We start from the raw sequence: 11,014 nt of genomic DNA, 5'->3' as shown, positions 1-11,014 counted from the left end.
TTCTTCTTCTTCTTCTTCTTCTTCTTCTTCTTCTTCTTCTTCTTCTTCTTCTTCTTCTTCTTCTTCTTTTGGTATTGTAACATCCCAGAAACTAGAATCAACAAAAAAATGAAAACTACTAGAATTTAGGTTTGAAGTAGGATCAGATGTGAAAGATAAAGAAGGAAGAAAAAAGAAAAAATTTCATACATTTGTTAAGTGCAGATCTTTGCATCTGCAAAGTAGAGAAGGATTTTGGCAGCTGATAATGCTGTACTTAGATATGTGAACAGATGAAGCCAAATGTAAACCCACAATGGTCTCTGTTTCCACAGCTGACAAGTCTCTTGGTTCTGAGCATCGTCTAAGGTACCTATTTATCTGGAATGTGAGATGCTGAAACAGGTCTTACATCTGAACATTCTTCCTCAACCACAAATCATTTTCTCATTAGATCCATGTCAAGGATGATGCAGAAGAAACTCCTACACCAGCTAGGGAGTGAAGTAAATCCAGGCTGATGGCAAGTATCCTTGTTTTCTATACTACAAAGAAAGAGCAGAAAAAAAAAACACTTCATATTTTCAAACTGATTTACTCTAAATTTAGCTTTCTCTTTAATTAAAAATTACATCACTTCCCCCTTCTTTTTCCTCCCTTCAATCTCTCTCATATAACCTTTGCTGCCTTCAAAATTATGCTCTCTTTTTTACTTGTTAAATGTGTGTGTGTATTCAATCAGGCATACACACATGAATGTGTACATATGCATATTGCTCGTACATATACGAAACAGCTTTGTCTAATGTACATTTTCATCTGCCTTTCACTGAATTAAAGCTTGGAAGGACAAGGTTTTTTTCTGCCTGAGATCCCTGACACACTTAGTGCACTGTGTGGCTTTTAGACTTCAGTACCTTGGAGGAGAACCTTACCTCCACCATCCAAGGGTCTCCTTCCCTCTAAATCTACTGTCAACTTCCTTTCTACTTACAGGTCTCCTCATTGAACACTCCTATATGCTATGATTCTAAAACTTTAATAACAAATTTTGTTGATGGCAATTTAGAATACAGTGTTGGAAACTTTCTGTGCCTGTCTCCTCTCTTTACTTCACTCCTTCGTATAGCTTATTTATCTATCTCTTCAAAGAATTTATAAAATTGTATAATTCTATACCATGTACATTTCCAAGGTAAAGTCTATCTCCTCTCCCTCATCCACATCAATGAATATTATTTACTAACTTTGTTATTATCCAGGATTCTACCAGACAATATACTCCATTGCTAAAAAATGCAATTTCAAAATCCAACATGCAGTAGTGAGTGGTCAACAGTGTGTGTGTGTGTGTGTGTGTGTGTGTGTGTGTGTGTGTTTGTGTTTGTGTTTATAAATTTTGTTCTCTGTAACAACTTAATTGGAAAAAGTAGTTTTAAAACTAGTGTTAAAACAAAGCTTAAACTTTATAACGTTGTTATCCACTATGATTTTTCTGAATATTTCTATTATTTGTCTGTGAGATATAATCTTTATCACTCTTTCCAAATCTTGATTTCAACAGTTTTTTTTTCCATAGGCAGTGCAGAAAATTTTACAAAATCATTATTTTGTGTGCACTGACGTAAAACTACAGATTTATAAGCCTGTTACAATTATCAATGCAAATTGTGAACATTTGTATTTCATCAAATGTACACAACACTCATGCTTGTTTTTATTTTGTTCTTTAATTAAGTAGGCCATCAAGACTGCTTCATACATATTTTTTTCAGAAAAAAAAAGTCTAGCCTCTAAATATGCCCTACTTCATCTTGTAACTCTTTTGCAAATTATTATTACACTGAGAGATGGAGATAGTAAATAAAGCTTGCATATAACTACAAGAAGCTTGATATATTCTACCTCCTTCAGGTATTTCTAGGAAACTATGTCATTGTACATGACAATGTTCTACTTTGGTGTGACACTGTTATTCAGCTAATCCTTGAGAAAATGCATACGCCATGGTTTATTCACTTTGGAAATTATTTCAGAGTGAAAAGTGGCCTCCAAAATAAACCTGTTTTAGCTGCACATAACATTTTCCCCAGAAGTGCCTATAAAGTCTGCTAAAATAAGAAAGTGCTCATTATTTTTGATAAACAGTGAAGACTGGAAATTCATATTTCATTTTAGTACTACAAGTGTGGAGCTGAGCTACAGTAGCAGGCTTTTTCTGCACAACATAATGGCCTATTATTTTATGAATTGCTATTTACTTTGTGTCCGTAGCTCAGCCCTGAGTAAATTCTACTTTTTCTTCTATTGCTAGCTAAGTGGGAGGAAAATTACCTCCAACCACACCAAGTGTCAAAGCTGCCTTAAAAATCTTGCTGTTAAAAGGGGTGTATAGCACCAAAAAGTCTGAAGCATTTAAGCAATCACAGTGAAGACATACAGGACTGGGTTACGTAGTTTGTGACAGAAATCTTAAATTAGTCCAGCAGCATGGATGGGTAACTTTCCCATAGGCGACAAGAAAAACATGCCAGTGCTTTAACTAGCGGTGATGGCACTCGGTAAATATCTAATAAAGGGGCAAAGAGTATATGAGTTTCTCCAATTTTGATTTTTTTTTCCTGGTCAGAACTTTGAAGTTTTTAAAGCTTTGTTCTCTTCCTCTCTGCCAGGCCAATAAAAAGAATTATTATTACTACCACATTTGTGTGTCTTGGATTTGAGTTTTGGCTAATGCAAGCACTTTTACAACATGATCTTGGTTGAAGGAGCAATTAGAATTAAGGAGTCTTATCCAACAATTACAGTACTTATTGCAGTTATAATAGTAACCGAGTAAGTTGATGACTTACTGAGTTACCCAACACTGCATTTTTATTTTGCTTTTAAAGTTATCAAAAGCCTGATGCTGGAGGTTTGTAATGACTCTGTGGTAGCCAGATTTGAAGTCTGAAGCCTTGTCTGCCACACTGTTAGCCATCAAAGGAGGCCTGTCCCACCACGCTCTCTATTTTCACAACAGGATATCTGGTTTCTTTTATGAGGATACAGCTATGTTAATTTGGTTTAGTGGTTTGTTGGAGGTAAGCAGGCTCTTCACAGCACAAACATCAAAATCCCCTTAAAGCGGTTCCTTGTTAATAGCCGGAGTCTGATTGGCAGATTAGCATTGTAAAGTGTGATTTGGTTGGATAAATATGTTTAGTCTAGTAAGCACTTTAGTGATTGAGTGTCTGTTAATGGATAAAGGTGGATTATGGTGAAACCTCTACAGGCTGTCATTGGGCACTTAGCATCTGAGATGTCAAGAGCAATGGAAAACCAGCTGACACTACTACAGAGCTGAAGGATTATAAATGCTTGAAATATTCAGTGCTAACATTAGAATTTAAGTTTCCAATATGAATTTCAATGTAACAGAAAGATGAGCAAATCAAACAGAAAGGCTTTTAGGATCCCCAAAGAGACAAAACATGCATGTCCCATATACACTCTCTGAAACTGGACATCTTTTACAGTATTCGTGGATCAACGAGAACTGACGCCTAAGTTGTTCAGGATCATTCTTCGGTGTCCAAAAACACCAAACTCATGTCTGAAAGAAGAATGGTAATCAAGGTCTTGGAGGTAGGCTTGAGAGTCATTAAAGAATGTGGGCACATCTCTCCATATATACACAAGGTTGTACATACAATTTTACACTTTTTGAGAAAAAAAATACACTGTTGAAGTACTAAGGCCAATTTCCTTCTTTCCATCCCAAAGCATCTGGAAATGAAGATTTTGGCCTTTCTTCCATTTGAAAAGGGTACTGGGATTCTTCATGAGAGCCACCAGAAAGAAAGAAAAAAAATGTCACTTTTTCCTTCGCAGGTGAACACACACAAAGGTATTTTTATGAGGTGAAAATATCAATTTACTCAAGGCCCTTGATGGTGTTTTAACATCCCAGGCTCTGAGGAGAGGATGCAGAGGGGGTGAGGGGTTGTTCCTAGCTGGTCATGAAGTGCTTAAGATTTCAGGAACTCTTATGGCTTCAGAGATTGGATTTTCAAGTAAAGACAAACATATTTCAACCATCTTTCTTCACAATACTTCCAGAGCCTGTTCACAGTTCACAGATCCTTTATTACAATCAAGGCCTTGGACGTCTATCATTCAACAGCACTGCTCAAGGCTTTACAACTCTAACTTGTAATCCATTACTCTAGAGCCAGACTGGTTTCTGCTAGGTGACGTGGTATCAAAACCCACATTCTATGAAGCTGAAATGAAATGAAACCAGGTCTTCTAAAGAGAAGAAAGAAGACTTTCTAAATCTCTTCATCTTCCTTCATAATACATGAAGATGTCGCTCTGGTACCCTCGACCACAGCTTTTTGTTCAGGGATGATTAGAGCCAGATCAGAAGAAGGAAGTCTTTATCCCAATGCAGGAAGAGAGAGATCTCCTATAGGCTGAGTATTTACAAATGCAAAAGGCAGACACTGACAACTTGATATATTTTTTCCATCTCACCAAATTTGCTAGTGCAAGTCTAGATTTCATATCTTCACATCATCACTAATCCAGTCTTCTACACCCACCCCCGCACTAATCAAATGTTCCACAGAATTGTCTGGTCCAATCACCTTTCAAGACCCACAAGAATTCACACTTCCCAGGAGTCCTCCTGCTTTGCTATAACCTAGTACAGGACACAAAGCCTCTTTGCCCATAAGTCAATCCTGCTAAAGATCCACTTATAGCCACTTTTATGTCTACTCCTTCAAGAATTCCTCTCTTTTTTAAACTGTATGTATGTATGCATTTACTTTAACATCCCAATCATGGTCCCCTTCCTCCTCTCCTCCCTGTCCCACCCTCCCTTCTTCTTTCCCCAACTCCCCTTGTCTATTCCCCAGAAAAGGGGAGCCCCCCCCTTGCAGTTCATCAAGTTGCATCAGAATTGAGTGTGTCCTCTTCTTCTGTCTGGTGAGGCAACCCCACCAGGGCAAAGTGATCATAAAGCAAGCAGTGGAGTCCATGTCTGAGACAATCCTGATCTCCTTACTTGGAAATCCACATGAAGCCTGAGCTGCCTATCTGCTACAGCTGTGTAAGGGCCTTAGGCCCATTCCATGAATGGGCCTTTCTTGGGTGCTTCAGGCTGAGTCTCCTCTGAGTCCTGGTGACCTGGCTCTGTTGGTCTTCTTGTAGAGCTCCTGTCACCTCCAGATCCTTCTACCCTTGCCCCAACTTTTCTACAAGACTCCCAATGCTTTGCCCAATGTTTGGCTATGAGTCTCAGCATTTGTTTCCATCTTCTGCTGGGTGGAGCCTTTCAAAGGATATCTCTGTTATATTCCCATCTGCAAGCATAGCAGAGTGTGGTTAAGAGTGTCAGGAGCTAGCTCTCTCCCATGTGGTGGGTCTCAGGTTGGGCCATGCATTGGTTGGATATTCCTTCAGTCTCTGCTCTGTCTTTATCCCTGCACATTTTATAGCCAGGATAAATTTTGGGTTGAAGTTTTTGTGGGTGGGTTGGTGCTCCCCTCCCTCCAGCAGGGGTGGTCTCTAGTTTCTTTTCTTTCTTCTTTATCTTGCTAAACCCAGACTTTTATTAAGTAAGATTCAACAATGTCTTGCTTTCTATGATCCATTAAACCTCTTCCACACTGGGAACCTCTTCTGCTGCAAATTCATGCTACAATAAGAAGGAAAAAGAGAGGAAGGAAAGAAAAGAGAAAGAGAAAGCAGACGAGAGAAGGAAAGAGGAGAGAGGAAGAGAGTGAGTATGTGCTTTCCGTTTTCTGGTATCAGAAGTAAATGTTATTCCCACATGTGTTAAACAAAGACCAAGAGAAAGGCTAGATGAGACTGTAGGAATCAGTAACTCATTATCCAACACTGGGAAAGTCATGGTCTCTACAGATACCAGTTTGTCACATGATATTGATGGTTATAAATACAATAGCAAAATCTGTTTTTATTGATGAAATTGTGCCTTTACACCAACACACCTACAGACACCAATACACACACATACTCACTTTATTTCCCTCTATGTCTGAGAGAGAGAGAGAGAGAGAGAGAGAGAGAGAGAGCACATCCACATGTTTACAGACAAAATTATAACCTCAGTGTCATCCTTCAGGCTCTGTCTATCTTAATTTTTGAGGCAGGGTCTCTTTTTGGCCTGAAGCTCACTAAGTAGGCTAAGCTGGCTGGCCAGCTAGATTCAGAGATTCACCTGTCTCTGCCTTTCCAGCGCTGGGATTACAAGTGTGTGCCACCACGCCTGGCTTCGTTATGTGGTTTCTTTAGATAGACCTTAAGTCCTTCTGCCTGCACAGCCTGCACTTTACCAACTGGATTTGCCTCCCTGCCTACCTCCTTTTCTTTGTTATGACAGAAGACATCTCTTTTTGCTCCTGTCCACGGAATGAAAAGAACTGTATATCTACGAGTGAACGAACATGGATTCCATTAGTTTAAGGAGAAAGACAAATACGGTATATACTCACTTATATAGACCTATAAGATATGATAAACATAATGAAATCTATACACCTAAAAAAGATAATCAAGAGAGCGGACATGGGGTAAGATGATCAATCCTCATTTAGAAAGACAGATGGGATGTGCATTGAATGTATGACAGGAGTCTACTGAGCTCATCTCAAAGACTCTAACTAGCAGTGTTTTCAAAGCAGATACAAAGACTCATGACCAAACCTTCAGCAGAATACAGGGAATCATATGAAAGAAGGGGAGTTAGTCTGATGGGGAAAGGATAGGAGCTCCACAAGGACCAAAGATATCTGGGCACAGGGTCTTTTCTGAGACTGACATGCAACCAAGGACCATGTATGAATGTAACCTAGAACCTCTGCTCAGATGTAGCCTGTGGTAGCTCAGTAACCAATCGGTTTCCCATAGTGAGGGGAACAAGGACTATTTCTAACAGGAACTCAATGACTGGCTCTTTGGCCTCCCCACCCCCCAAGGGAGGAGCAGTCCTGTTAGGCCACAGAGGAGAGCTTTGCAGCCAGTCCTGAAGATACCTGATAAAACATGATCAGATGAAAGGGGAGGAGGTCCCCCCATCAGTGGACTTGGAAAGGGACACGGTGGAGAGGAGGGAAGAAGGGAGGGACTGGGAGGGAATGAGGGATCGGGACACGGCTGGGATACAAAGTTAATAAAATGTAACTGATAAGAAAAATAAAATTAAAAAAAAAATCTTTGCCTGATGGCCAATCTTTAGAATCTCATCGGTGACCTAAGAGCTTCCAGACACCAGAGAGTGTACTGCTGCTGAGGAAAAGGGTACACAGTGTCCTGTGGTTGTACCTCATTTACACACACTGAGGCCCTCTGGGATACTTCACTCTCATTTGGCTTCTGTTTCCTGATTGACAAAGAACACAGCCCACTTTCCAAATAATATGCCCAAGGGATACATTGTATTCTCTTGGATTTGTGGTACTTGTCTCATCAGCTCAATGGGATTTGTGGAAATTGCATATGACTGATTTCTCCTTCTAGACACTTTTGGGGGACAAGGAATAATGCGTATTGAGGTTGTTTTTAATTTTTTACAATTTATTCATTTTATGTCACCATTGTAGCCCCCTCCCTCAACTCCTCGTGGTCCCACCCTTCCTCTCTCTTCCTCCCTATTCCCCTCCCTAGTCCACTGAAAGGAGGAGAAATCTTCCCCTGCCATCTGCCCCTAGCTTATCAAGTCTCATCAGGACTGCCTGGATCCTCTTCCTCTGTGGCCTCGCAAGGCTGCATCACCGTGGGATAGTGATCAAAGAGCAGGCAATGCAGTTCATGATAGAGGCACCCCTGCTCCCTTTACTGGGGAACCCACATGGAGACTGAGCTACATCTGAGCAGGGAGTCTACATCTTCATTCATTGTACTTGTTGGTATATCAGTCTCTGAAAGACCCCCTGAGCTCAGAATTTTTAGCTTTGTTGGTCTCCTTGTGGAGCTGCTGTCCCCTCCATGTCCTTCTAAACCCCTCCCTCGTCTTCCATAAGACTCCCTGCGGTCTGCCTAAAGTTTGGCCATGAGTCTCAGCATCTTCTTTGATCCCCTGTTGGGTGCAGCCTGTCAGAGGACCACATGGTAGGCTCCCATCTTGTTCCCTCTCTTCTGCCAATCTGATGTCCATCCTGTTTTCCCTTCTGAATGAGATTTAAGCATGCTCCCTAGGGTCCTCCTTGTTGTTCAGCTTCTTTAGGTCTATAGATTTTAATATGATTATCTTGTATTATATGACTAATATCTGCTCATAAATGACTGGATACCATGCATGTCTTTCTGTTTCTAGGTACCTTACTCAGGATAATCTTTTTGAGTTCCATCCATTTGCTTACAAATTTCATGATTTCTTGTTTTTACTTGACTGAGTGGTATTCCATTCTGTAAATGTACCACAATTTCGGTATCCATTCCTCAGTTGAGGGACATCTGGGTTGTTTCCAGGTTCTGGTTATTATGAATAAGCCTGCTACAAAGATGGTTGAGCAAATGTCCATGTGTATACTCATTAGGAGTCATTTTATAGCCACATTTTTCAGTATTATTTGATTTTATCCTGTGTCTCTGAGCTATCTAGACCCAGGTTCTTCTTCAGATCCAGGCAGTGTCAGGCATGGGTTCTATCACATAGAGTGGGCTTTCAGTCAAATTAGATATTGGTTGGTTACTCTGACAAGTTTTGTTCCATCATTGTAATAGCACAGCTTGTAGGCAGGACACCATTGTAAATCAAAGCATTTGTGGCTGGGTTCATTTCTTCTTTGGCAGCAAACAGAGTGCCTTCCTGTACCAGAAACACTAGCACATAGGAGGGAAGGCTCTATATAGGCACCAGCCCTACCTCTCCATGCTCAATGAGTGTTGTCGGTGTTGTCTTCAACTGTCAGCCCTGGCAAAACTTTTGTTATTTTATTGACACAAATTCCACTGGACCATAAATATAGTGTCCCTAGAATAGCCTGCAGGCTGGGTGAAAAACAACTGATGTGATCATAAATTTTCCTTGAGAAATTTATTTCATTCGTCTGACTGCTTTCATGTTCCAAGTGCTCTCCAGCTAGAACCTATGCCCTAAACAAATCCTGTGTGCTGTGGTGGTTGGAAGGAGAATAGCCCCCCATAGGAATCATATGTTTTACTCAACTCAGTTCCCAGTTGGTGAAACTGCTTGGGAAGGATTAGAATGTGTGGCTCTGTGGGAGGAAGTGTGTCAGTAGGGGTGGGCTTTGAGGTTTCAAAAGCCCATGCCATTACCAGTTCACTGTCTTGTGCTTGTGGATCAGCCAAAATGATTAATACTCTGATTCCCATGCTATTTTAAAAATTCTTCAATAGTGGAATGTGCTCCACTATCCAAAATTGAAAAAGTATATAAAATTATGCATAATGGAACTGTTAATAAAAGGCCACTAAAATTGTATGACATCATACATATAAAATATAACAAGATTTATTTAGAAACAATTTTGTCATGTGCCTCTAATACATAAATAAGAAAGAGTGGAAACTATTAAATTCATGTCTTAAATAAGTTCTACATCTATGGGGGGTGTTGCTGGAGATTTGACTAGAGTTTGAACTTAGGTCATTTTTTTATGCGAGACAAGTATCTTATCACTGAGAACAATCTCAGGATATCAGATAACCTAATATCTTTGATTTAATAAGCTACTAATAATCCTGATTCATATATTCTGTGATTTTACATTCACAATCTGTATAACTTCATGATAAAGATAAGGATTTGCATCAGAAAATGTGAAAGAAATCCAAAATTATAGCAAATTATGACAAGTTTTTCATCTCTTCATCATATATTTATGACTAAATCATAAATAGTTCTTGAAACTTGAAACACAGTAATTTTTTTTTCTAGGAATTTAAGTTTTTATTTATTTTTTTTTCGTATTTTATTTTTTTCTTCTCAGTTACATTTTATTAACTATGTACCCCAGCCGTGTCCCAATCCCTCATTCCCTCCCAGTCCCTCCCTCTCTCCCTCCTCTCCACCTTACCCCTTGCCAAGTCCACTGATGGGGGGACCTCCTCCCCATTCATCTGATCCTGTTTTATCAGGTGTCCTCAGGACTGGCTACAAAGCTCTCCTCTGTGGCCTAACAGGACTGCTCCTCCCTTGGGGGGTGGGGAGGCCAAAGAGCCAGTCATTGAGTTCCTGTTAGAAATAGTACTTGTTCCCCTCACTATGGGAAACCAATTGGTTACTGAGCTACCACAGGCTACATCTGAGCAGAGGTTCTAGGTTACATTCATACATGGTCCTTGGTTGCATTTCAGTCTCAGAAAAGACCCTGTGTCCAGATATCTTTGGTCCTTGTGGAGCTCCTATCCTTTCCTCATCAGACTAACTCCTCTTCTTTCTTATGATTCCCTGTACTGTGCCAAAGGTTTGGTCATGAGTCTTTGCTTTGAAAACACTGCTACTTAGAGTCTTTCAAATGCGCTCAGTAGACTCCTGTCAATGTTCAATGCGTATCCCATCTGTCTTTCAAAACGAGGATTAATAATCTTACCCCATGTCCGCTCTCTTGATTATCTTTTTTAGGTGTATAGATTTCATTATGTTTATTATATCTTATAGGTCTATATAAGTGAGTATATACCGTGTTTGTCTTTCTCCTTCTGGGATATTTCACTCAAGATGATCTTTTCTAGATCCCACCATTTGCCTGCAAATTTCATGATTTCCTCCTTTTTGATTGCTGAGTAGTATTCCATTGTGTAAAAATACCACAATTTCTGTATCCATTCCTCCGTTGATGGACATCTGGGTTGTTTCCAGGTTCTGGCTATTACAAATAAAGCTGCTATAAACATGGTTGAGCAAATATCCCTTTTGTGTACTTGAGCAAACTTTAGGTATATACCTAGCAGTGGTATAGCTGGGTCTTGAGGAAGCACTATTCCTAATTGTCTTAGAAAGCGCCAGATAGATTTCCAGAGTGGTTGAACCAGTTTACATTCCCACCAGCAGTGGAGG

This window comes from Psammomys obesus, unplaced genomic scaffold, assembly GCF_907164565.1.
Source record: "Psammomys obesus unplaced genomic scaffold, mPsaObe1.curated_primary_1811, whole genome shotgun sequence".
NCBI lineage: Eukaryota > Metazoa > Chordata > Mammalia > Rodentia > Muridae > Psammomys > Psammomys obesus.
The sequence above is the reverse complement of the archived record's forward strand: the minus strand, read 5'-3'. Positions refer to the sequence as shown.